The following is a 25,774-nucleotide window of genomic DNA, read 5'->3' on the forward strand; positions in this document are numbered from 1 at the left end:
TTAAATCTGGATCAAAGATTTCAAGAACTTTCAGATCTGAAATCCGATCAAAGGAAACTAATCATTTACTTTTGACTTGCAATTGTTTTGATAGATTTGGCGTAACTAATGTAAACTTGGGTGGTCGTTTTTTTACGGGCTGATTTGTACAAAAAATATATATATATTTTTATCATAGATAATAATTTATATTTTAAAATGGTTGTATAATATTAATAAAATAAATAAATAAATAAATAAAACCCTTCAAAGACTCGATGTGGATAAGGCTAACAATATTAAAAGTAACATTATATATATATATATATATATATATATATATATATATATATATATATATATATATATATATATATATATATATTATTTTTACAATTCAGTTTTAATTTATATTAAAAAGGTCATTTATTTTTAAATAAAAGACTTATGACAATCATTATTACATTGCCACTGTTTTGTTGTAAAAAAACAAACAATGATTTCAAAAAATCTCATCGCAACCACCGTCATTTTTCTGTTTTTTTTGGATTTATTTCTATAGTAAAATCCTAACATATATCAATATTTATAACTTTATGTTCTCTATAAACATACATTTGTATTGATATATGCAAATGCCAAAACTGCAAAGTTCGGTTTTTTGGATCGAAAAACTATTTAATTTCGGTTTCTATGATTTAGTTTCATTTTTTTCGAGTTGAGAAGCCATTCGATTTCGGTTCTTTTTAGTTTGAAAAATGGTTTGAATTCGTTTTTTTATGTTGAAAAACCAAACCGTAAAATTTGATTACAATAATTTAGTCTAAGATTGCAACTTTCATACAAACACATGAACAATTTTTATAATTTACTCTTAAAAATATTAAATATTTACTGGGATTGGTTTGGTTTCATTTATTCGGCCAGGTTTTTTCCATAGAAAATTCCGCCCGCAAAAAAAGTTAGTTTTTCAAAAACCAAAATTCATTCACAAAATTCATTAAAATCAAAACAGTCAAATTATAGAAAGTTGTGAGAACAAATTAGTTATTCATAAAAAATACAAAAGTAACAACAAAATATTGTCTTTAATATATTTATTTTAATTTTGAATAAAAAAAATATAAAAGCATTATATATTGTCAAGAATTTGGTTTAACCACCCATTTTTAAGATTATTTGTTTGATTTTATTTGTCGATCTTAATGGTCCGATAAAATTTTTATTAAAAAACAAATGGTTATTTAATATTAATTAATATGAGATGGTTAAACACGAAAAAAGAATTATATTAGTAGCCTCTGGATAAATATAGATAAATAAAATAAACTAGTTTCCAACTCTAATAAGCAAGTTAAAATAAGTCAACAACTAATTTTTTTATTATATTTAAACACTAAAAAATACTTAAATACGCCATACCAAACACCAATAATTTATACATATTTATATAGTTAATGTATTAGCGACTATTATTATTATTATATTGTAATATTTTATTATTGCATAGGCTTCAATCTATATTTAAATTTAGGAAACCTTGTATGTATAAATACATTAACCTGTCAAGGAGAGGTAAGGACTTGAGTTCCAATAATATATATATATATATATATATATATATATATATATATATATATATATATATATTGTATATATATTTTTTTAAATAAAAATAGAAGATAAGTGTCATTTATCCTAATATACGATCTACAATACATTGAACATCATAGAATATAATGGATTGTCACATTATTTTTTTACAATCTATACAATTCTTTTTTTTTTGTACGAGACATTGAACTCATCAAAGTTTAATAGAATATTATAAAAGGTCATTTATAATGTATATATATATATATATATATATATATATATATATATATATATATATATATATATATTCTCTATTGAACTTTTTTTTTCTCTCTCTCTCTCTATATATATATATATATATATATATATATATATATATATATATATATATATATCCTATTGAACTTTTCTCTCTCTCTCTCTCTCTCTATATATATATATATATATATATATATATATATATATATATATATATATATATAAAAGAATTAAAACTTTTTTTTCTATTGAAGAGTTCATTGGCCATTGAACTCCAGATCTATTGAATATCAATGTGACATCTCGTAATAACAGACTTTTATTCGTTGAATGACACCTAAACTTGTCAGCTCATTCAACTTTCTTATTGAACTCATCATTATGGATATCAAACTAGATGCACTAAAATGGTTTAACTCGTAACCACAATCACATCTGATCAATCGTTTTCTATGATATGTAATTACGGGCATTTTGATCGTTTTACATATATCAGGTTTGTCTAGTTTGATATATTTTAAAATTGTTTTTTCAACTTTCTAAAGTTTTGACTAGTAGAATTGAATCAAGTGATCAATTTATGAATTATGAGGGTTATTACTAATCGTTGTAGTTTTCTTCGATTGAGAACAAAATTTTCAATTAAAATATTGAGAGAAAGAGTAATTGATGATGAAAAAGAACAAATTTAAGTTGCAACATTTGGATTTCAAAGAAGATATGTGACCAAACATCACATGCTTACTAAAATGGAATCATTTGTCCACTATCAAATCCTAATCTATTGTGTTTTATATAAATATTGCAATAATATTTTTACTTTAAATGTCTAAAGCGTCTTTGACGTTTTTTTCTCGACAAAGTTTAAGGTTGGAACACCTTGTTTCTATAGTGGTGCCGATAAAATTCTTTTAAAGATCTTGAAAAACACGTTTATAAGGAAAAACTTATGTCGTTCATCAATTATTGGATAATGCAAAAGATGCAAGATTAAGATATAGAAACTCTAGTTTAGTCTAAGTAAGATAAAGACTTATACATAATTAAGAAAAGCCATTCACATATTTGTTCTCTATCTCTATCTCGTCCCCCCTTCTTTTCTATCTCATATTTGTTTGGCCGTTTGTTACCTTTAATCTTTTTAGGTAACTTTTGTGCTTAAGCTATATCTTAGTATATTAATAAGTCTCATCTTAAAATGGTTAAATGGGAAATTAAAATACTTAACAAAATTAAAGCTAATCAAACGTGTTAAAGAGTCGAATATTCTGAAAATCATCAAAAATATATTTCAATGTTTAAACCTACCAAATCTCTTTATTAAACATAAATCAAGAATTACGATGATATAGTATTTATGATCATACTTTATAAAATCAATTATTTTTTGTTGTGACTTGTGACCCATAATATATAAACCAGTTATAATACATAAAAGTTACGAATGCATAAATAATAACATCTCCAATAGATTTTTGCCACCTCTTGCTTTTACATCTTTCACCAACCCCCTCCCTTTCCGCCACCTCCGCCTCCTCTTCTTGTGATACATCATCTTTTTCCCCAGTACCTACTTTCTATTGTATCTATATCCCTATATCACCTTCACCTTTTATAACAAATTACACGGATGGTCCTTTAACTTTATAGTTTTTTCCTGATATAGTCTCTACGAAACTTTTTTCCCTGAGATGGTCCCTACGGAGTAAACTTTGCACACAAAAGGTCCTTATGACTAACTTTGTTAAAAGATATTGTTAAGTATATGTGAAAAGACGAAAATACCCTTTGTTTTTGTTTTTTTATATTTATTTTAATATGTTGTTAAATTGAAATAAAAATGGGGCCTTCTCTCTCTCTATCGTTATATCACTCCTTCTCTCTCTACCCTCACCTCTCTCCCCTTCCCGTTTTTATTCACCACCGACCAAGGAAGAGGCTGCCAGCCACCAGAACTGCCCCTTCCTTCCTCTTTCTGTCGCAATCCAGCTCCACAAACACTCCTTATGGCTGTTGTTGTCCCCCTCGATCTCTGCAGCCCTGCCAAAAGGCTTGGTCGCCGGAAAAATGAACCAGAAGAAAGGAGGATGTTGCCTCCGATTTGGCCCCCTCTACCTCCTTCTCCAGTCGAGTAACATCACCCCAAACACCCTATACTTCTGTTTTGCTCGATCCCTGCCTCCCCTTCTCCTTGCGTTCTATTGTCTGACAAAGAAAGAAGAACCGATGAGGGAGCTGTCGGAGCAGCCCCTCGCTAGCACCACCGTCGATCCAGCTGCTTCCTTTTCCTCTCGATTGGTGGTCGTCGGCGACATGAAAAGAACCACAAAGGGTCTTCGGAGGTCGGTTGCTCCTCCTCGCGATCTGCTTGACCACCAGAGCTTCCCGATCGTCGCTTTCCATTTGTGTTTCTTTTTCTGCTTCTCCGACCAGATAATAAACGAGGAGCATTTCCCCATCGTTTGTGTTGTTGGATCTCTGGTGGATCTACAATCGATGTCTGAGCTAAGGATGGAGAGAGAGAGAGGGAGAGAGAAGGATCATTTATGTACAAAAAACAAAGGGCATATTCGTCATTTACAATTACTTAACAGAATCTGTTAACAAAGTTAGTCATAAGGGCCTTTTACGTGCAAGGTTTGCTCCGTAAGGACCATCTCAGGGAAAAAAGTTTCGTAGGGACCATATCAGGGAAAAACTATAAAGTTAAAGGACCATCGGTGTAATTTGTTCTATAAGAAACTACACGAATATTTATGTGTGTCTCGGAATACAATAATATATTTGAAATATTTATAAATATATGTTTTTTAAATATATGAATAATTTTTATTAGTTTTTATATAATAAATCTTATAATAAGTTGGTACACACATTGTTTGTTTTGAATTATATGATAATATTGTTTTTAACTATTATTGTCGTAAGTTATTTAAAATAACGTATTTGGAAACTCTAAATTATTTTAATTTGGTTTCAGAAATTTAATTTTTTTAAAATTTATTTGATAAATATTGTTAGTTTATTTGATTGTAATTATTTAAAACAAAAAACATTGTTTTTTTTAAGATAACATTATAATTTTTTATATACTATTACTTTTAACTATACTTATTGTAATTTATTTTTAAGCTACTTATTTGAAAATTTTTAATGATTATAAAAAATAGTTGCATAGTTTTTTTATTGTTAATTTAATATTACAATTTAAGTTTAACACTATAATTTATAACTTTAACTATTTATAAAATAGTCTCTCAATTTTTTCAAGTTTAACTGAAATTTTAATTTAAGTTAACCGTTTAACATTATATTGAATTTAATAATTTAACTATTTTGCAAAAAAAAATCATAAATTATATAAAAGTTGTGACTTTAAAATGACCACATCTAGATTAATAAGTTAACTATAATATGTTAAAAAGTTAAATTCATAATTTTACAAATAGAAATAAAATATGATATTTTAATATTGTAGTTTAGTTAATTTAAAATTAGAATTTAGTTTTTGCATTAATTTAACATTATTAACCAATTTATAATATTATTAAAAAAAATTGAAAAGTTATGAAAGTTTCAAATGCATGTGGTGCAAGTAAAAATGACTTTATATATATATATATATATATATATATATATATATATATATATATATATATAGAGAGAGAGAGAGAGAGAGAGAGAGAGAGAGAGAGAGAGAGAGAGAAACAAAGGACATCATGACAGGGAGGAAGATTTAACATAGTTATAACAACATTGAAATGCATGCAACCCCTTTAGCGATGACCACAATTGACAAATGGTTTCTTTGGCTATTTTGATTCCACTTTTTATGTCCTAAATCTACAATCTTTGGGTATTTTTAGGATTTTTGTTGTATCGCACAAGGTTGCACCCTAGTAGTCAGTAGTTATGCACATATATGAATGCCTATCATATGCCATTTGAGAGAAAGAATGTAAATTTCCTTAATTGCTATCGGAAAAATATTATTTTATCTGATAAATATTAAATACAAGTTAAAAGTAATATAATTGGCATTATATTCTAAATTTTGATAAATAAGTGGGTTTAAGTACATAACTAAAGAGGTTCAAAAAATATAATGAATATTTCTTCATAAAAAAGTGTGGTTAAAAAGAACTGTATGTGAGTAGTAAACAACATAACGTTGTTTGCACTTTTTTTTAAGAAATAAAAACCATAAGGTTATTCACAAACCTAACGTTATATGAAAACATAGTGCATATGGGTGAAGTATTATCCATTTAATATTTCATGGTTTGAGCCATAAGCAATTGCTTTTATCTCAATTTCAATGTCATGTTGGTTTTGACTAATAATGATAATTAGCAACGGAAGTCGAATCATTCCAATGAATGGACGATGGATGACGGATTTTCAGCATGGATATTCATGTTTACATAAAAAAATCAGGCTTTGCTCACAAAACAGGTCTTGTATGATTGCACAACCTACACCTTCTCAGTACCAGCTTCCTTACCTATTTTTTGGAGACATTCAGTGGCGCCTGGCTTCCTTACCTATTCATTTTGGTGGTTTGGGTTTGTACTCGGCATACGAGGTTTCCTCCTATGCATTTGTAGCCTCGAGGGCCCAATCTTGGGCATTACAAGACCACATCTTACGTGACAGTGGCGTATTTGGTATGGACTCGGATTACCTATGTGTTATGACTCGTCTTCGCGATACGATTCTGGGATTTGACTGTAGCGGTTTCACTAATAAGGACACCGCCCCCCCTAAATCCCAAAAAGCTTTGGCGTGTGCCCTTTTTAGCAAAATCGTTCAAGATATGGAAATCGATTTCGACATGACTGTCAGACAGAAAGCAGTCTTTGAGTGTCTGCGGGCACCTCATGCTCATGATTTTCTGCTAACTATCCCTATTGATGGTTTTGGCCAGCATATGTCTCTTGTGGAGTACAGAACTATCATTCGTTACCGCCTCATGATTCTCCTATTCCCAATTGACGAGATATGCCCAGTTTGCCGCAAGGCATGTTTGGATACCTTTGGGGAACACGCGGTTCATTGTAGAGAGCTCCCTGGTTTCAAGTACAGACATGATGTGGTTCAGGATGTTCTCTTTGATGCTTGTCGGCGTGCTGGTATTTTTGTGAAGAAAGAAGCGCTAGTGAACTTTTTGACGGACCCGCAGGATGGAAGGTCCACACTTAGACCGGCTGACATTTTAGTCTTTGGATGGATAGGAGGGAATCATGCTTGCGTGGATCTTACTGGGGTCTCCCCTCTCGTTGGTTTGGGGAGCGGGGGTTTCACAGCAGGGCATGCCGCTTTGAAAGCCGTTGCGTGCAAAGTGGTAAAGCACGAGAATGCATTTATAGAAAATCAACATGTGTTTGTACCTTTTGCATTCGATATATTTGGTTTTCTCGCACCAGAGGCGGTTGAGCTCCTCAATAGAGTCCAACGGGTCATGCATTCTAAAGTCATATCTCCTAGATCCACAAATGTTGTTTTCAAAAGAATTGGTTTTGTCATCCATAAAGGGCTAGCGGCGCAGCTTGTTGCCCGTTTGCCTTCAATCGATATGTATTGAACTTTTATTTATTCAAAGTATCAAATCGGATGATTCAATCTTTTTAGTGGATTGGTGAAAGGAACTATTTGTCTTCAAAAAAAAAACTAATAAGATGTTTATATATATATATATATATATATATATATATATATATATATATATATATATATATATATATATATATATAGTAATAATGATGTGTTGTCACCAATCAATCTAATGAATTTTAATTGAAACTTTATATGACAAATTTAAAAAATATCACTGAACAAAGAATATTGTAAAATTTACCGCTTTTTTTAGATTTGCTTCCCAACTCAATTTAAATTTAATTAAGATATATCTATTTTTTATCTGGATGAACCAAAAAAATAAAATGAAAACCAGAAAAAACCAAAAAAAGAAAGAACCAAACAAGAGGTATTATGTCTTTACGTACATGGTCAAACGCTACTCGAATAAAAGAGAAAATAATAATGAGCAACCTTATATAGTGACAATCATACACATTTAAAAATCTTAAATAATTAGAATAATAAAAGTTAGCGTTAAATGATGATTAAAATTTGCTTTCTATTTTAAAAATACGGTTGCCATCATCATAAATTCATAATCTAAAATCTATGTTTTGGATTTTATAATACTTTATTATACAATAAACTATTATAATCTGTTTTAATAAATTGACAAAAAAAAAAGGTTCCCTTCTTGTTTCCTAAAGACCATAACTACCTCCACAATTAAACCTTATTATATATATACTAAAAACGTGTGTGTAGGGTAAATTATACCATTCGTCTCTCGTGTATGTGCCAAAACGCACGTTTAGTTTTTATTTACAAAAATTAACTCGGACCGTCCAGACGTTTTTTTTTCTTGCACACTTAATCCTTATTGACATGAAATGTCCACTTTACCGTTAATAATTTCTTGGGTAAATTATATCAATCATCCATCGTACATATGTCAAAACATACGTTTAGTCCATATTTTCAAAAATTAACTCGAACCATCCATCGTTTGTTTAAAACGTGCACGCTTCATCCATGATATATGATTTTGTTGCGATTTTAGTCCGTGCCATATCTGAAAAGACCATAATGCCATTTCTATATATTTTTTTTCTAATTAATTAGTGTTTTATTATTATTATTAATTATAAAAAATGGACCCACTTAATACCCACACCCAACCCAACCCCCCAACCCCACCTCCCCCACCCTTCCCTTCTCCGATCTCTCTTCATCCTCCTTTTTCGAACTCTTGAAAAAACCTTAAATCACTCTTTCTTAAGCCACCGTCGATGGATAATCTCTCCGACGAACCCTCTTTCTGCGTCTGTCACTGTCTCCAGCCTACTGTCACCTTTTTTGTCGGAAATAATCATCATTTTATACTCCCACCACCCCTCACCTCTACCATTACCTCACCCACCTGATTTGCTCTCATATGCCTTCCTCCGATCCTACTCCTATCATCATCTCCGACCACCCCAAATTGCACATTTCACATTCGGTTTCCAAATCGGAAACATGTAACTCAAATGGTTCTAGAAATCGAGAAAGATGGAGTGGGATAGGAAGAAGATAGGCAGAGAAGGAGGAAGGGAAGCATCAGAATTATTGCTGGTGATGGTGGTTTTATTCACCCGATCCATTTACTTGTTCTCAATCGATCCATGTAATATATGGAGAATATGTGGCTATGTTCGAATCGACACTTGGGGTTTTGAACCACCACCTAGGGTTTTGGATCGAGCTCCACCATCGACATCGCTCACAGATTGTTACATATGCGTCGTTATCACCATCGTCCCCTGGGCGCCGCCTAGGGTTTCCTCTGTTTGAAACCTTAGATTTGAGGTAGCGGTCTGTTGTTCGAGAGAGATAGAGGGAGAGAAGAATTTTGAGGATGCAAGTATGAGATCAGAAGAGAGGAAACCAAAGATGGAAGTAAAATAGAGATTGAAGTTGGTCGGCGTAACGCCCACAGATTCGGGTTAGTCAATTTAGAGACAATAAGTGTTGAAAAAGACTTTTCCATAGAAGATCATTTAGAATAAATAATCTTAACTAAGTTGTAGGATATGTAACAAGGGTTTCGTACATATAAAGAACGCCGAAATCTGAGTTATAACGAAGAAGTTATGACCCGTCGAAGTTTTACGGTTAAACCGGCACCGCACCGCGTAATGTAAAAAATGAATTTTTGATAAACTACTTTTTAGCCTTAGATATCTAAATGAAATTTGTAGTATACGTTAAACCGAGAGCGTGCATAAAAAGAACGCCCAAATCTGACTTCGTATGAGGAAGTTATGATTTTTCTAAGATTTGGCATAACAGTGCACATCCCGAAATTCGAATTTTATATCGATCGATTTTTGGCCAACGCAACCTAAATTAGAATTTAAGATCTCATTAATAGGAGCTCAACGATAAAAAGATAGACGAAAACGGAATCCGTATGTAGAAGTTATGAATTTTACGCAGTCATTTAACAGTATAATCTTCTCATACTGTTAAATTTAAAATCGGTCGAGAATTAGCCAATGGAGTCCAAATGAAAGTTTTAGATCTTGTCAATACCTACGCGTGGATATAAATAACGTTGAAAACGGAGCTCGTATGCGAATGTTACGGGGTTTAGAAGTCGGGAGTGTGCTGCTGCGAAGGGGGTGACGTGGCGCGATCTGAGCCATTGCTTTCTCCCCAAGTCTTGCCACCAGATGGTGACATGTGGCATAGACTCGGCGAGTAGGTTTTCCGACTCGTCGAGTTGATCAGATTTCCAGCCTATAAATAGAGGTGCGGGGTAGCCTCATTTTCCGCACGATTTCCCATTCTCTTTCTCTCTCTAACATCTCTCTAACCCTCCCCCAACCCCCCAAAGCCTAGGGTACCCCCCTAACACCCGATGGAAGCCCCGGAGCTCCCGAAGGCTCCGAGAAAAAGAGCTTTTCGGCTCGGAAACGCCACTCCAGTGAAGCCCAGTTTTTAGTAAAACCTACTGTAAGTGAGATACACTTACCCTACCTTAAATATAGCTTATATTTAAATATAATATCGTTATTATGAACCTATAAATAAGATTTATCAGTTATTCAAAGTCGTTATACTTATTGAACTACTTACGGGAGAGGTGTCTAGAATGGTCACGTTGGGTTTGGTTGTTGGATTTCAGAAAAGCTATATGTCGAAATGGTCCTGCCTCCCAACTGTCCTGCTTGGCTAATCCTTACTTGACATATCATGAAGTAGACTCTGAGTTAATGATGAATCTAGACTAATAATTAGTCACAATGAATATTAGACTAAAGTCTAGTAGTAATGATACTAGGTTTCGTCGAAGGAAAATAAATTAATAGAAGCGAGGCGCTGTCTAAGTTCGGAATCACCACCTTAACAAGTGAGTGCATAGTCCCTTTCATGAACATGATTTTAATACAAGTATTGATTGAAGTATTAAGTATATGTCTATGTGCGAGTTATTTTGATGTTTCCGGAAATACGTGTTAAAGAACATACCTGATTATATATGGTGATTTAGGATAAGGAGTAAACCTATATTAATTATGAGGAATATTGGGTAGTATCTTCTTATGAGTACGAGTGAGTTATACACAGAGAATAGAACTTTAAAATATGTCATCGACCTAGGAGCATGGATCAGACATAGTCATTGTCCTTAGTCCAAGAATATGGATAGGACATAGTTGTTTGTCATTAATCTGGGAGCATGGATTAAGACATAGTTAGTTGTCCTTAATCTGAGAGTATGGATAAGACATATTTATTTGTCATGAACCCAGGAGTATGGATTTAGACATAGACAATTGTCCCTAGTCCGAGAGTATGGAACGAGCACAGTTATTGATCCGAGAGTATGGATTAGATCCGGGAGTATGAATTAAGTAAAGAGGTAAATTTTAAGGTCCGAGAGTATGGATAGTCTCGTTGTGAGGATTGACGGGGTGCGGTAAGAGTTGCTTATATATATATATATATATATATATATATATATATATATATATATATATATATATATATATATATATATATATATGCTGAAATTGTATATTTTGTGAGTTCTAAATTATATATATGATATAACATTATGGGATTGAAATCCCTATGTACTCACCAGGTTTTCCAACCTGACCCACTCAAGCTTATTTGTATCACAGGTGTCGATATGAAGCTACTTTACACTGAGAGATTTAAAAGAGATGTAGATCACTAGTGTAAATGAATGTAAGTTCTGTTTATGCTTATGTTTCTGTATTGACGATGACATCCCAATGTTTTGAAAATGAATAAAAATACATTTCTTCGAAAATGCTCTGATAACATTTTTATCATGTTTTTCTGGGAACAAATTCCGCAACATTTTTATTAAAAGGGTACTCTGATTTTTATAAAGCATAAACAAAATCGGTCTTTTCTGGCCGTAAAAATGGGGATGTTACAGTCGGTATCTTGGAGTCGATCTCCTCTGTTTGAAACCGAAAATGTCTTGGAGTTATCAGAGATTTGGATTCGGTCGGCGTAGGTGGAGATGGTGAATTTGAGATGTAATCAAGAAGATAAAGAGGGGGAGACGGGTTATGAAAAGTACTGGCCCATTTGTTTTTTAAATTCAGTAATAATTATTTTTTTAGAATAAACTAATCAATAAATAATAAACAAGTAGAAAATAAATAAATAAGGGCAAAATGGTATTTTTATGTGCGGAGGAACTAAGCGTGCAAGAAAAAACAAATCCAGGAACTGTCCGAGTTAATTTTTGAAAATAGGGACTAAACGTACGTTTTGACATATGCACGAGAGACGATTGGTGTAGTTTACCCTATTTTTTTCAATTTCTTTACCAGATTTAAATTAAAAAAAACAAATATCCCCACCCACCCCTTCCATTTACCCATCTCAATATTTTCTATAGATTACCCACAACCACCTATCACCTCCAGCACCTCTGGCACCACCACCTATCATCGCTTACACCTCAGGCACCACCACCTATCACCGCCAGCTCCTCCTCCAACCAAACCATAATTTGAAAACCTTGCACCTGCCTTTTTCCTCGATCTAGGTGATGCATCCAAAAATCTAGATGTAACAGAGATCCATATATCAATCATGGTTAAAATATGATAAACATCGATTTTTTGATTTCCCCAACATCAAAATATAACTAGAAAAACATACATACACTCAATGTAAACTCATGATTGTCAATCCTTTAGATTTGTAAACTCGTGCCCAAAAATCGTTTGGGAGAACCTGCAATTGATCCTAGAACTCTATGAACAATATGGTATTGTATATGTGTGTTCTTGAACACGAATCCATAAATTAAACATGAAACAAGAACACGAACCACTAAAATCGTTCCAAGAACTCCAATTTTGACCCCATTTTAAAATAAAACTTAGATCGAACCACCCTAGATCGAACCACCCTAGATCGGACCGAAATCGAGTTCATCCATGGAAGATATGGAACAAAAAGTCTTGGTGTTCAATTTACTTTTCTGATCTAGGTTTGTGTTTAGCTTTAAGTGATGGGTTTTGATTTTGGGACATACGATGGTGGATCAGAGAGAGTTTGGGAGTGACGATGGTGTGAGTTGTTCGGCGAAGTTAAGAGAGATTAAGAGTATGTGTGTGTATATGTTTGTGGGTTCGATGTTTTAGAGAAGAGATAATAGTTTCTTGATGCAAGCCGGAGGAAGATGAAGTCAGTGAGGTGATGTTCGCCCGAGGAATATAAAGTCGGTTAGGTGTTGGTTTTGAATCTTTTTTCCTCTCTGGGACTGGTGGGTTCTCGATCTTCTTCTCTGTCGACGTTTAGAGTGGTGGTAGTTGGAGGTGAATAGAGCGGTGATGGTGGGAGCCTCGGAGATGAAAAGAGGAGTGGTGGTCCGATGAATTATGATTTACTCAGAATGTATTTATCTTTTTCCTTTTTATTTTAATACAAAATAAATTATAATTTAATTAAAAATAAAATAGTAAGGGAAATAGTCTTTTTTTTTGTCTGTCGAATGATACAATGTGCAAATTTAAACTAAAGAGGGATGAAACGTGCACGTTTTAAATAAACGAGAGACGGTTCGAGTTAATTTTTGAAAATAAAGAGTAAACATGTCTTTTGACACCTGCACGAGGGACACATCCTCTAATCTACTATTGTTTATATTGTTATTTTTCTTTAGCTTTGTAAAATAATATTTTATGCCCCTCTACTTTTTAAAATGTCATTTTTATCCGTCAATTTTCATATTTGTTTCTATTGTTACTATCCTTTTACTTTGTATAATGATATTTTACGCCCCCTACTTTTTAAAATATTATTTTTATCTGTCAATTTTGAACTTTGTAGAATGTCACTTCCACCTCCCTTTATTTTCTAAACTTTCGTGTTTATCACCATAGTATCTATAATATGATTTTCTTACAATTACCACCCCTCAACTTGGTAAAAAGTTACTTTGACCCCCTTAGCTTTGAACTTTATAAAATGCATCTTTACCCCGTCGACTTTCTAAATTTTCGAATTAATCCTCAATCCACATACAGTTAGCGTCCCTTAACTTTGTAAAATGTCAATTGACCCATTCGCTTTTGAACTTTGAAAAATGTCACTTTGACCCTCCCCTCCTCCCCCCCCCCCCTACCGCCTCTACTGTAACATCTAAGATTATTCAGGTTGGCTTCTAACCTTTGGAATTTAATTTTATGTCACTTTTGCTCCCGAGTGTGGAATCTTGACTTTTACGGTACGCGGGGCGTAGCCCTTATTACGCTAAGTGTAGTGGTCTCCGGGTGCGTACGTTGCGCGTACATCTTGGTACACTGGGCGTACGTGGCTCAGACCAAAACCCTAGTGATTAGGTTTTGTGCACTATTTAACCCTATTATGACCCCAAGACTTTCCCTTACCTCAGCCCCCATTGTCATTTCGGCCCTCCTAGCTAACCCTAGCTATTTTTGAATCTTTTGAGCTTTTTAGAGAGATTTTAAGCCTCCTTTGTGGTGAAGAAGGTGGTTTAAGAAGAAAGCTTTGTCTCCAAGATTCCAGATCCAACATTTTCTACTCATTTGGCACCACTTTGAGGTATAAAGCTCAAATCTTTGCTCATGTTTCCTCAAGTTCTTAGTTAGGGCTAGATTTCTCCTTTTTGACCCAAAGGTTTAGATCTTGGTGAGTATGAGCTACTCCCAAGCTTTCATGTTGCATTTTCAGGCATGTTTAGACATCTCAATTCATAAAGGTGCAATCTTTGAGGTTGTTTAATCCCCATTCCAAAGATAAGATGTAGGAAAGGACATAAGAGGCTTGATTTTTGTCTTTGGGATTTTTGTAGCCATGCAAGGGCTTAAAGTTGGCAACTTTATAGTCCTAGAGGTCCTAATGGGTTCAGATCTGGGTTTTGGACGTAAAATCTTAATGCATTAAGTCATTGCATGAAGTGTTTCATGGTTGGCGCGTACGTCGCACGTACGTCCTTGTACGTCATGTGTATTGCTTCCGGTTGAGGTACGTTGTGCGTACGCCGGTCGTACGACCCAGGCAGCTTGTAGTTTGGACTTTAGTCTTTTGTCCTTACATGGGTTTTGGGCTTTGACCTAGTCTAAGTGCAGGGCCTTAGGGTTCTATTTTGGACCTTAAGTGGATTAGTTGGGCCTTTTGGGCCTTAGGGCCCATATTTATTTTCGGGCCACAAGTGGCTAGGCCCGATATGAGAATGGCTAATGGACCTATAACATAGGAGTTTGGACTTGGAGCTTGGGTCCACGAATATGGGCTAAGACCCAAATTTTGACTTGGGTTATTTGTTAGATAGCGTGAAGATTCTTCTATACCGCAGCCCGAGCATTTACTAGAGGTTTTAGCAGTTGAGGTGAATCTTCTCACCATAACTTCGGGTCTAAGACACCAAGACCGGCCCAATATTTATGATGTTGAATGTTAGTTGTTGTATGTTATATGTTGTGATTGGGTTGAAATATACCCAGGGCGGGGGCCCAATATGATATGACAGGTTGAAATATACCCCAGGACGGGGCCCACTGTGATCTATTGGGTTGAAATATACCCCAAGGCGGGAGCCCATATTTGTTTTGGGTTCGGATTGAACCCCAGGGCTGAACCCATTTGTATGACTTGCTTGTGTTATTTTGGGAAAACTCACTAAGTGTTTGCTTACAGTTGTATTGTGATTTCAGGAATTTTCGGTTCTAAAGGGAAGGGTCCGGCTTGATGGTGCCACATGCACTCTCTCCACTATTTTATGCATTCATTAATATGGACACTCTGATGATTTGTATGATGGTTTTTATGTACTGGATTCTTAGTATCAAACTTATGGCTGTAAACCTTATTTTAAAAATGAAAATTTTAATATGGATTTTTGGACTGTTACATCTACTTTCTAAATTTTCGTGTTTACCCCCATAATGTATATAATATGATTTTCCTTAATAACTTTTGTTGGTTAACTTAAAAAACACTAATTTTTACGTGCTTATTTTCATCATAAATTTAAAACTTTCGTTCGCCAATTTTTTTTAAAAAAAATTATGTACGTGTAGTATAAATTCAAATTTGCATACGTTACAACGTAGTTTTTTTTCTTTTTCGTGCATATAATACATTTTCATTCGACGTTATAAATTATAGTCATCCAGTGGTACCGACATTGTATATTTATCTACCAATAGATTCAACAATACCTAACTTTTATCATTAAAATCGATAAAATTAAACTTAAACCGAATACTACCACCACAACACGCGGTAGGTAAAATCCTAGTTACTACTTACGCAAAAGTATATTCACGTCACACTAGACTGATGTTGAATGTTTTACATTAGGTATAATATAATAATATAATATAAGTATTAATAAAAATAATTATTTCTAATATATATATATATATATATATATATATATAATTGTTGGCGTATCAGAGACTATCTTATGAGATAAAAGATAGAGTTGTTAAGTTGAAATTGATTGTAATCCTTTCCTTTCTTTTAGCACTCTTAGCTTGATTTTGTCCATGTATATATTCATGATATTCAGAGAAGAAATAAACGAGGTCTTTTCCTAACCCGATTTTATCATGGTATCAGAGCAGTAAACCCTACAATGACCGGCAAAGACCACAACAAAATGCCTCTAAAAATTGAAACCACTTCTCCATACTATCTTGGTCCTCAAGATAAACCTGAAGATTTCATAACTTCGGTCAAATTGAAAACAGACAACTTCGATACATGGGCCTATTCAGTTCGTATGGCGTTGATTGCGTGACGAAAATTTGGGTTTCTTGATGGAACGATCGAAGCACCGGCGCCTCCATGTACCCCTAATGATTGGTTGACTCTGCATTCAATGTTAGTGTCATGGATCATGAATACCATTGATCCGGAAGTCAAAAATATCCTCTCTAATTATGAGAATGCGTACTTGCTGTAGAAGGATCTACGTGAACGTTTCTCAGTTGTCAACGAACCTAGAATCCAACAACTAAAATCTGACATTGTCCGATGAGAGCAAGGTAAAGCTATGACTGTTGCCAAATATTTTGGAAAGCTAAAAGTGCTCTGGGATGAACTGAATAATTATGAACCTATACTGAGTTGTTCATGTAGCAAATGTACATGTCAGATTGGGAAGGCTCATGAAAAACGGCGTGAAAGCGAACGTCTCCATCAGTTCTTGATGGGTCTGCGATCAGAGTTTTATCGTCAGATTCGCTCCACGTTGTTCTCTCAATATCCTCTTCCTTCCTTGAATCGTGCATTCCAAAGTGTCTTCCAAGAGGAACATGTTTGTGAAATTTCTCTTGTCAAAGATGAACACCCGGAAGTGGTCGACTTTGTTATTCATACAGGAGCTTCTAGTAAGGCACGTTTTGACAAAGTAGACAAGTCTGGTTTAAAGTGTACTCAATGTCAAAAGTCAGGACATAGCGTAGGTGAATGCTTTGAATTGAAAGGTTATCCTAAATGGTGGGTAGGAAATAAAAAGGAGGGACAGAAGACTTCTAGACGAGGAAAGAACACAACTTCATTCCATGATGGTGGGTGTGGACAAAGTGATACTCGATACCACAATGTTGCAGATCAGACCAACACAAGTCACGGAGCACCTTAAGGATCTTCTCCCCCGAGCTTCACAGCCAAGCAATGGCAGACCCTTGTCGCGGCTTTTGGTAATTTACAACAATCTGGAAATCGTCTAATGGGTAAGTGTCATGGTACTTTGTAGATCATTGACACAGGGGAAAATTGTCAGGAAACAGGGAATATTAAATGCTTAACTAACATACATAATATACCTAAATTATTAGTGGGACTTCCAGATGGTGAAAAAGTAGTGGCAACTAAGCAAGGATCTGTTCGACTCTCTAATAACATTAGTCTTAATCGGGTTCTTTATGTACCAAAATTGAAGTGTAACTTGATATCGGTGTCGCAACTTAGTAATGATCTGATATGCTTTGTTAATTTTTCATCTGACATATGTGATGTATAAGACCATCTGTCAAGGAGGCTGATTGGAACGGGTGATCGTAGAGATGGATTGTACTACTTCAGAACGAGGTCGACTGTATATGTTGTCTCTGTTAACTCCTCTATGATAGAACTTTGGCATAAATGTATGGGACATCCTCCTGAGCAAATATTGAAGTTGATTGCCATGGTCAATTCTAGTGATAGGTTGAATAAAGCATGTGAATCATGTCACCGTTCTAAACATTCTATAAATTCTTTTACTTTATGTGAAAACGTTTCTTCTCGTATATTTGAACTTGTTCGTTGCGATTTGTGGGGTCTGTATAATACTCCTTCTTCTTGTGGGGCACGCTATTTTTTTACTATCGTTGATGATTATTCCCGTGCAGTATGGGTGTTTCTGTTAATAGGCAAAACTGAAGTTATTAAAACATTTATCTCATTTGTAGCCATGATTGAGCGTCAATTTTCTCAACATATCAAAATTGTGCGTTCTGATAATGGAACGGAATTCAATTGTTTAAAATATTATTTTTCAAAAAATGGCATTCTTTTTCAGACCTCATGCGTAGGAACCTCACAAACAAAACCGGGGGGGGGGGGGGGTAGAAAGAAAACATTGTCATATTTTAAACGTTGCTCGTGCTTTGCGTTTTCAAGGAAATCTTCCCATGTTTTTATGGGGTGAGTGTGTGTTAAATGCTGCTCATTTGATCAACCATAATCCATCACATATCCTATCAAATAAATCTCCTTATGAACTCCTATTCAAATCTTCTCCCTCTTATCAAGAATTGCGAGTATTTGGTTCGTTATGCTACACACATAGTCAAAAAGAGAAAGGTGACAAGTTTGATAGTAGGAGTTGAAAATGTGTGTTCGTTAGATATCCCTATGGTAAGAAAGGATGGTCTTTGTTCGATTTAGATGCACAAGATTTCTTTGTATCCAGGGATGTCAAGTTTTTTGAAGACATATACCCATTTGCATAACATTCAGAAGTAAATATAGAAAAAGAAACCTTGTCCACAATAAACATAAGAGATGCTATAGTTGTCGAAGATGAAGATTTTGACTTAATAAATTTGATTCTCTTACTCAACCAGCGAAACAATCATCCAATCACTCCCCTGATTCATCTAGAAATGACACTCAACCAGAACATCAGACCAACAATAATATTTTTACATCGCCTACAAACAACACTCAAACTCAAGAAATGGATGCACCTCAGTCCAATGAGACACAACCAGAACGCTCTACACCCAGACTTGGTATGAGAAACATAACACCTTCCGTAAAGCTTCATGATTTTGTTACACACAGTAATACATACCAGTCCATCTCAATTATCACCTGCATCTCAGTCTTCCTCCTCAGGTACATCTTTTCCTATAGCACATTATGTCAATTATAACAAATTCTTTGTGTAGCACATAATTTTTCTTGCAACGGTCACTGCGGGTCTGGAACCACAATCGTTTAAAGAAGCTGTCACCAATAAAGGATGGAGTATGGCCATGCAATCTGAAATCCGTGCTTTGGAAGATAATGGTACTTGGACTATGGAAACTCTTCCTCCAGGGAAACAAGCATTGGGTAGCAGATAGATATATAAAATCAAGTACTGCTCTGATGGGATGATATCCTTAAAGCTCAATTGGTCATGTTTGAAAACCACCAGGTTGCTGGGATAGATTATAATGAGACCTTCGCACCGGTCGCAAAGATGGTGACAGTTTGTACTTTCTTGACTGTCGCAGCAACCAAAAACTGGGAATTACATCAGATGGACGTACACAACACCTTCTTGCATGAAGACCTGCATGATGAGGTGTATATGAAGCTTCTGCCAGGATTCAAATCCCCAAAACCTGGAATGGTATGTCATCTCCGAAAGTCTTTGTATGGCTTAAAATATGCTCAAGGGATCTAAGCAACTATAGATCAAGGTGACGACTTTATACCTCAAGATGATGGCCAATACAGAGTAGATATCGGATCTACTGATTCTCTCCTTGCTCCTTCTTCTTCAAGCTCTAAAATCCTTCACAAATACCCCAAAATTTCTCACAAAAGCTCTTTCTCTCACTCAAGAAGGTGCAAGGTCGAACTAGGGTTTTCCTTGGCCAATAGGGTGACAAGGGAGGCCATAAGAGGCGGATTATGTTCTTTAAATATGGTGCAAACCCTAAAAATTAGGGTTTCTCTTTACAGCTCCTACTCGTCGAGTCAGGGCCTTCCGACTCGTTGGGTAGAACCCAAATCCCATGTCCTCATAATAGTATCTACTCGACGAGTTAGAGCACCCAAACTCGCCGAGTCCATGCATAAAACCCTAAAACTTATATAAATTAATCAATACCTGGAACAGGTGTTACAAGTCTCCCCCACTTGAACTAGACTTCGTCCTTGAAGTCTGTTGGCCCAAACAAATCTGGGTAGTGGTCTCGCATCTCGTCCTCCGGCTCCCAAGTCCACTCGGTGCCCCTGCGGTGCTACCATTGCACATTTACCAGCTTCACTTCCTTGTTCTGAAGAACCTTGGTATTCCTATCTAAGATTGCAACTGGCCTCTCAATGTAGTTCAGGCTCTCATCCACCTGAACGTCGTCCAGAGAAACGATTGCGGCCTCGTCGGTGACACACTTCTGAAGCTGTGACACATGGAAGGTGTTGTGAATCTGGCTAAGCTCATCCGGTAGATCCAAGCGATAGGCCACCTTGCCCACCCGGGTCATAATCCTAAACGGTCCTATATATCGGGACCCTAGCTTGCCCCTCTTTCGAAAACTGATGACTCCCTTCCATGGTGATACCTTTAGTAACACAAAGTCCCCCACCTGGAACTCAAGATCTGATCGCCGCCAGTCAACATAACTTTTCTGACGGCTCTGCGTGACCCGCAACCGGTCGCGCACATGCTGAATCAAATCGATAGTCTTGAGTACTACCTCAGTGCTCCCCATGACCCGGTGTCCATCTTCGCCCCAACACACCGGGGTCCTACACCTCCGACCGTACAACATCTCAAACGGGGGTCGGTCGATACTGGCATGGTGATTGTTATTGTATGAAAACTCTGCTAGTGGAAGGTACGTATCCCAACTCCCTCTAAAATCCAACACACATGCCCACAACATATCCTCAAGTGTCTGGATTGTCCTCTCACTTTGGCCATCTGTCTGGGGGTGGTACGCCGTGCTAAAATGCAACTGAGTGCCCAGTTCCTCGTGGAACTCCTTCAGCACGTCCAACCACCTCCTCTGTCGCATGTTGAGGTTCTGCTGATCCATCAAATACTTCAAACTCTTATGATCAGTATATATGGTGCACCGCACTCCATACAAGTAGTGCCTCCAAATCTTGAGGGAAAACACCACTGCCCCCAATTCTAGGTCATGAATGGGGTAATTCTCCTCATGAGGCTTGAACTGCCTCAAGGCGTAAGCTATCACATGCCCCCTCTGCATCAGTACCACACCTAACCCTGAGTTCGATGCATCACAGTACACCACCAAATCATCTAACTCCTCAGGTAGCACTAGAATCGGAGCCTCACATAACCTCCGTCTCAGGGTCTCAAAAGACAACTGCTGATCCGCGCCCCACCAAAATGCCACATTTTTCTTGGTCAAGCGAGTCAAAGGCACAACAATCTTGGAGAAATCCTGGATGAATCTCCGATAATAGACCGCTAGACCCAAGAAGCTATGGATCTTGGAAGCATTCTTCGGTGCTTCCCATCGCATCACTGCCTCAACCTTAGCTGGATCAACCAAAATACCCTCCTGGTTGATGATGTGCCCCAAAACTGTACCTCTCGCAGCCAAAAATCACACTATGAGAACTTGGCATACAACCTCTCCACCCTTAGGGTCTCCAACACCTCTCTCAGATGCTGCTCATGCTGCTCATTGGTCTTAGAATAGACCAGGATATCATCAATAAAAATGATCACCGACCGATCCAGTATCGGTTTACACACTCTGTTCATGAGATCCATGAACACTGTTGGGGCATTGGTGAGCCTAAATGGCATCACTACAAACTTATAGTGCCCATACCGAGTCCTGAAAGCTGTCTTCGGTATATCCTCATCCCGAATCCTCATCTGATGGTATCCCGACCATAGATCAATATTGGAAAACCAAAACGCGACCTGCAGCTGATCGAACAAATCATCGATCCTCGGTAACAGATAACGGTTCTTCATCGTTAGTTTGTTCAGCTCTCGATAATCAATGCACATCCTGTGTGACACATCCTTCTTTTTCACGAACAATATCGGAGCTACCCACGGGGAACTACTCGGCCGGATAAACCCTCAGTCTAGAAGCTCCTGAAGCTGCGTAGATAGCTCCTGCATCTCGGGAGCTGCTAGCCGGTACGGTGCCTTTGCTATCAGAGCGGCACCCGACACCAAATCAATGCGAAACTTCACCTGCCTCTCTGGAGGCACTCCTGGTAACTCTTCGGGAAAGACATCCCGAAACTCCTGTATAACCGACACACTACCCACATCTGTCGTAGGCTCAACCCTCGTATCCGAGATATAAGTGATAAATCTCGTACATCCCTGCTGCAAAAATATCCTAGCCCTCGCAGCCGAACAGAGGGTTGGCCCCTACGAGGCCCTCTCACCATGAATAACCAGTTATCCCCCACTTGGGGTTCGAACCCTCACTAACTGGCACTCGCAATCGATCATGGCCCTATTGGCCCCCAACCTGTCCATCCCGACAATCACCTTCAGCCCTCGCAGCGGTATCGGGACTAGATCAACACGAAACCTCTCCCCAATCACATTCATATCACAGTACCGATACACCTTAGCAGCACTCACAGTGCGGTCATCTGCAATCTCCACCTTGATCGGGGAATCCAAAGTTCCTTGCGCATCCTCAAACTTATTGCTAAGCGCAAGAGACACAAACGATCGGGTAGCTCCCGAATCGAACAAAACATGAGTCGACATACCATTGACCAAAAAGGTCCCTATACAAGCACAATGTACACATAAGCAATGCAAATAAACATATATCAGAGGAGAATAAACACGTACCAGCCACAACATATGGCGCTGCCCGAGCCTCCTCGATAGTCAACTGAAATGCGTGGCTCTTCACCGCTGGAGCATCCGCCTTAGCAGGGCGGCCATAAGTAATCCTCATCGTGGCGGGATCATGCACCGCCACTGCTCCTCCCCCTCCCTGCAACCTCGGACAATCGACCTTTTTATGGCCAGTCTGGTTGCAGTGGAAACATATCAGGCCCTTCTTGGGGCAATCCCTGCTCAAGTGACCCTGCTGGCCACATGCTTAACATCATGAGCCTGCTATCTGACAAGCCCCACAGTGCGATTTACCGCACCTGGCACATCGGCCCCGACCCTACTGGCCCTACTGGAAGTATCAGAGGTCTTACGCTTTTTAGCCTGACAAACCGCTGTCGGTTCCTGCTCCGGCTTCCGCTTGGTGCGGAAATCCAGCTCCATCTCCCGCTCACGGGCCTTCTCTACCATATCATATAGGGTTTTACACCCTGTAAAGCTCACAAACTCCTGGATATCATGCCTCAGCATGGAATGATATCTCGTCCTCCGCATGTCCTCATCGGTAGCATACTGTGGGATCAACAATGCTCGCTCCCGAAACATGGCGGTGATCTCTGCCACAGTCTCGGTGGTATGCTGGAGCTCCTGGAACTCCCTCACCAGCCATTGCACCTCAATAGCTGGTGCAAACTCCAAATCAAATCGCCGAACAAACTCGGCCCATGTCATCTCAGCCACACCGGATGCTCCCACCTGACTAGTCACCTCGCCCCACTAGTCTTGGCTCTATCTCTCAGCATACAAGAAGAAAAACCCACCTTTTCCGCATCCGGGCAAGAAATCGTGTGTTGGGCATTCTCGATATCCGTCACCCAGCGTCGGCTAACAATGGGGTCCCTGACCCCGAAAAACTCTATCGCTCCGCATGCCTTGAACTCCCGAAACGAGGGAGTTCGGACCCCGACCTGGCCCGCAGCAATCTCGGCTCTGAATGACCTGAGCCTCTCCTCCATAATCTCCATCATGCCCTCCTTGACCATCCCAAAGATCACTGGGGTAGCGTCAAGGATGCCCTTCATCACCTCGGTTGCAATGAGCTCGTGCAGCCTCTCATCAATGGGCTCAGTACTGCTGCCCGACCTGGATCCATATCTCGACCCTGATCCCCCTGCTCCAAATTGTGTCACCACCATGCTGAACTGAAATGTCATAAATCATAACGATCAGGATATCTATAGGGGATCTTCCCACACCAGTCCTCTTTAGAGCTATCAGATCTAACATTGGTTCAGGTACAGGTCTTGTGCTTTCAGTAGTACGGGCCTAATACTACCTTCCACACCTACCTGTACCTTTCCCAAGGCTCTACCTGATAACTCAAATTCGTCCCAACATAATTCATATCCCACAGACTACCGCATATCTCAAATCCTAGGTTGTCCTAAGATTTACTCTACTCACATCAATCAGACCAATCATAATAGGTTGCCTTTATGCATGCAAATTATACACAAAAAAGATAGACTTTCGAATAAGAGATTCTACCCTAGGACCACAACCAAACAAGGAACAGGAAATAAGGCCAAATCAATTATTCTAAGGCTATAAGCTCCTAACCGTATACAATTTTAAAAGTATACACATAGCAAGATCCATACGATTATAATAGCTCAAATATCAGTATAACATGGCTAACATATTGGGGAACTACTTACTTGGCTCGGCTGATCACGCGCGTTGCACTCTCCTCTTTTCTAGTCTCAAAAGTTTTTAACTTTTATTTTTGAAAACATTTTTACCATTTCCTTAGTTTGAGTCCTGACACACCCGGGAGTGTGCCCGAATCCCTCAAACCAAGTCTCTGATACCAACTTGTAACGACCCAATTTTTAAAAGAAAATTTTCATTTTTAAATAGTCAAAATGCTATTTCATAAACCATGAAATATCAATACAATTTTTTCAAATTCATATCCATAACATTATTATTTCCAAACATCAGAGTGTCCCATAAAAATGCTTGAGAGAGTGCACACCGCGCCATCAAGCCTTTCCCTTTCCCTTGGGCTCAGATGTATCTGAAACAAATCCACAAAATGTAAGCTAATGCTTAGTGAGTCCCCCAGAGCATACCCGATACACAATCCACATAACACATATCAAATTAGCTATAAAAGCTACATATATCAAATAATCCATGCATACTAACATATAAGGATGTCGTGGGCTCCCCCAGGGTCTTATACCTTCATGCCATGGGCTCCCCCATGGTATTTACCTTGGAATGCAATGGGCTCCCCCACATGGTCTTATATCCAACTTCTGCGGGCTCCCCCCGGGGTCTTCCAAGCAATAACATAATAATCAACTAGCATATCATATATCACAAAAGTATCTATCATACTACATAACTCATACATAAACATATAATGAGGTCGTCGGCTCCCCCCAGGGTCTTACACCATCATGCATGGGCTCCCCCATGGTCTTTACCTAGGAATGCCATGGGCTCCCCCACATGGTCTTATATCCAACTGCCACAGGCTCCCCCGGGGTCTTCCATGCAAATATCACATAATCACTAGCATACCACTTAGCATAAAGCTAACTAACATACCACATATCTATACTACAACTAGTTTACCACATATCATAAAATGGGCCGGCCTTGGTGTCGTAGACCCATTAGTATGGTGAGAAGACTCACCTCTCGAATTCTGAACTGACAAGCTAAGATCAGATATATCCCACCCGCTGCTCCAACTCAACTACCTATAATCATAATGTGATT

The sequence above is a fragment of the Lactuca virosa genome, chromosome 1, assembly GCF_052849685.1.
Source record: "Lactuca virosa cultivar CGN04683 chromosome 1, Lactuca_virosa_CGN04683_v6, whole genome shotgun sequence".
Classification (NCBI taxonomy): domain Eukaryota; kingdom Viridiplantae; phylum Streptophyta; class Magnoliopsida; order Asterales; family Asteraceae; genus Lactuca; species Lactuca virosa.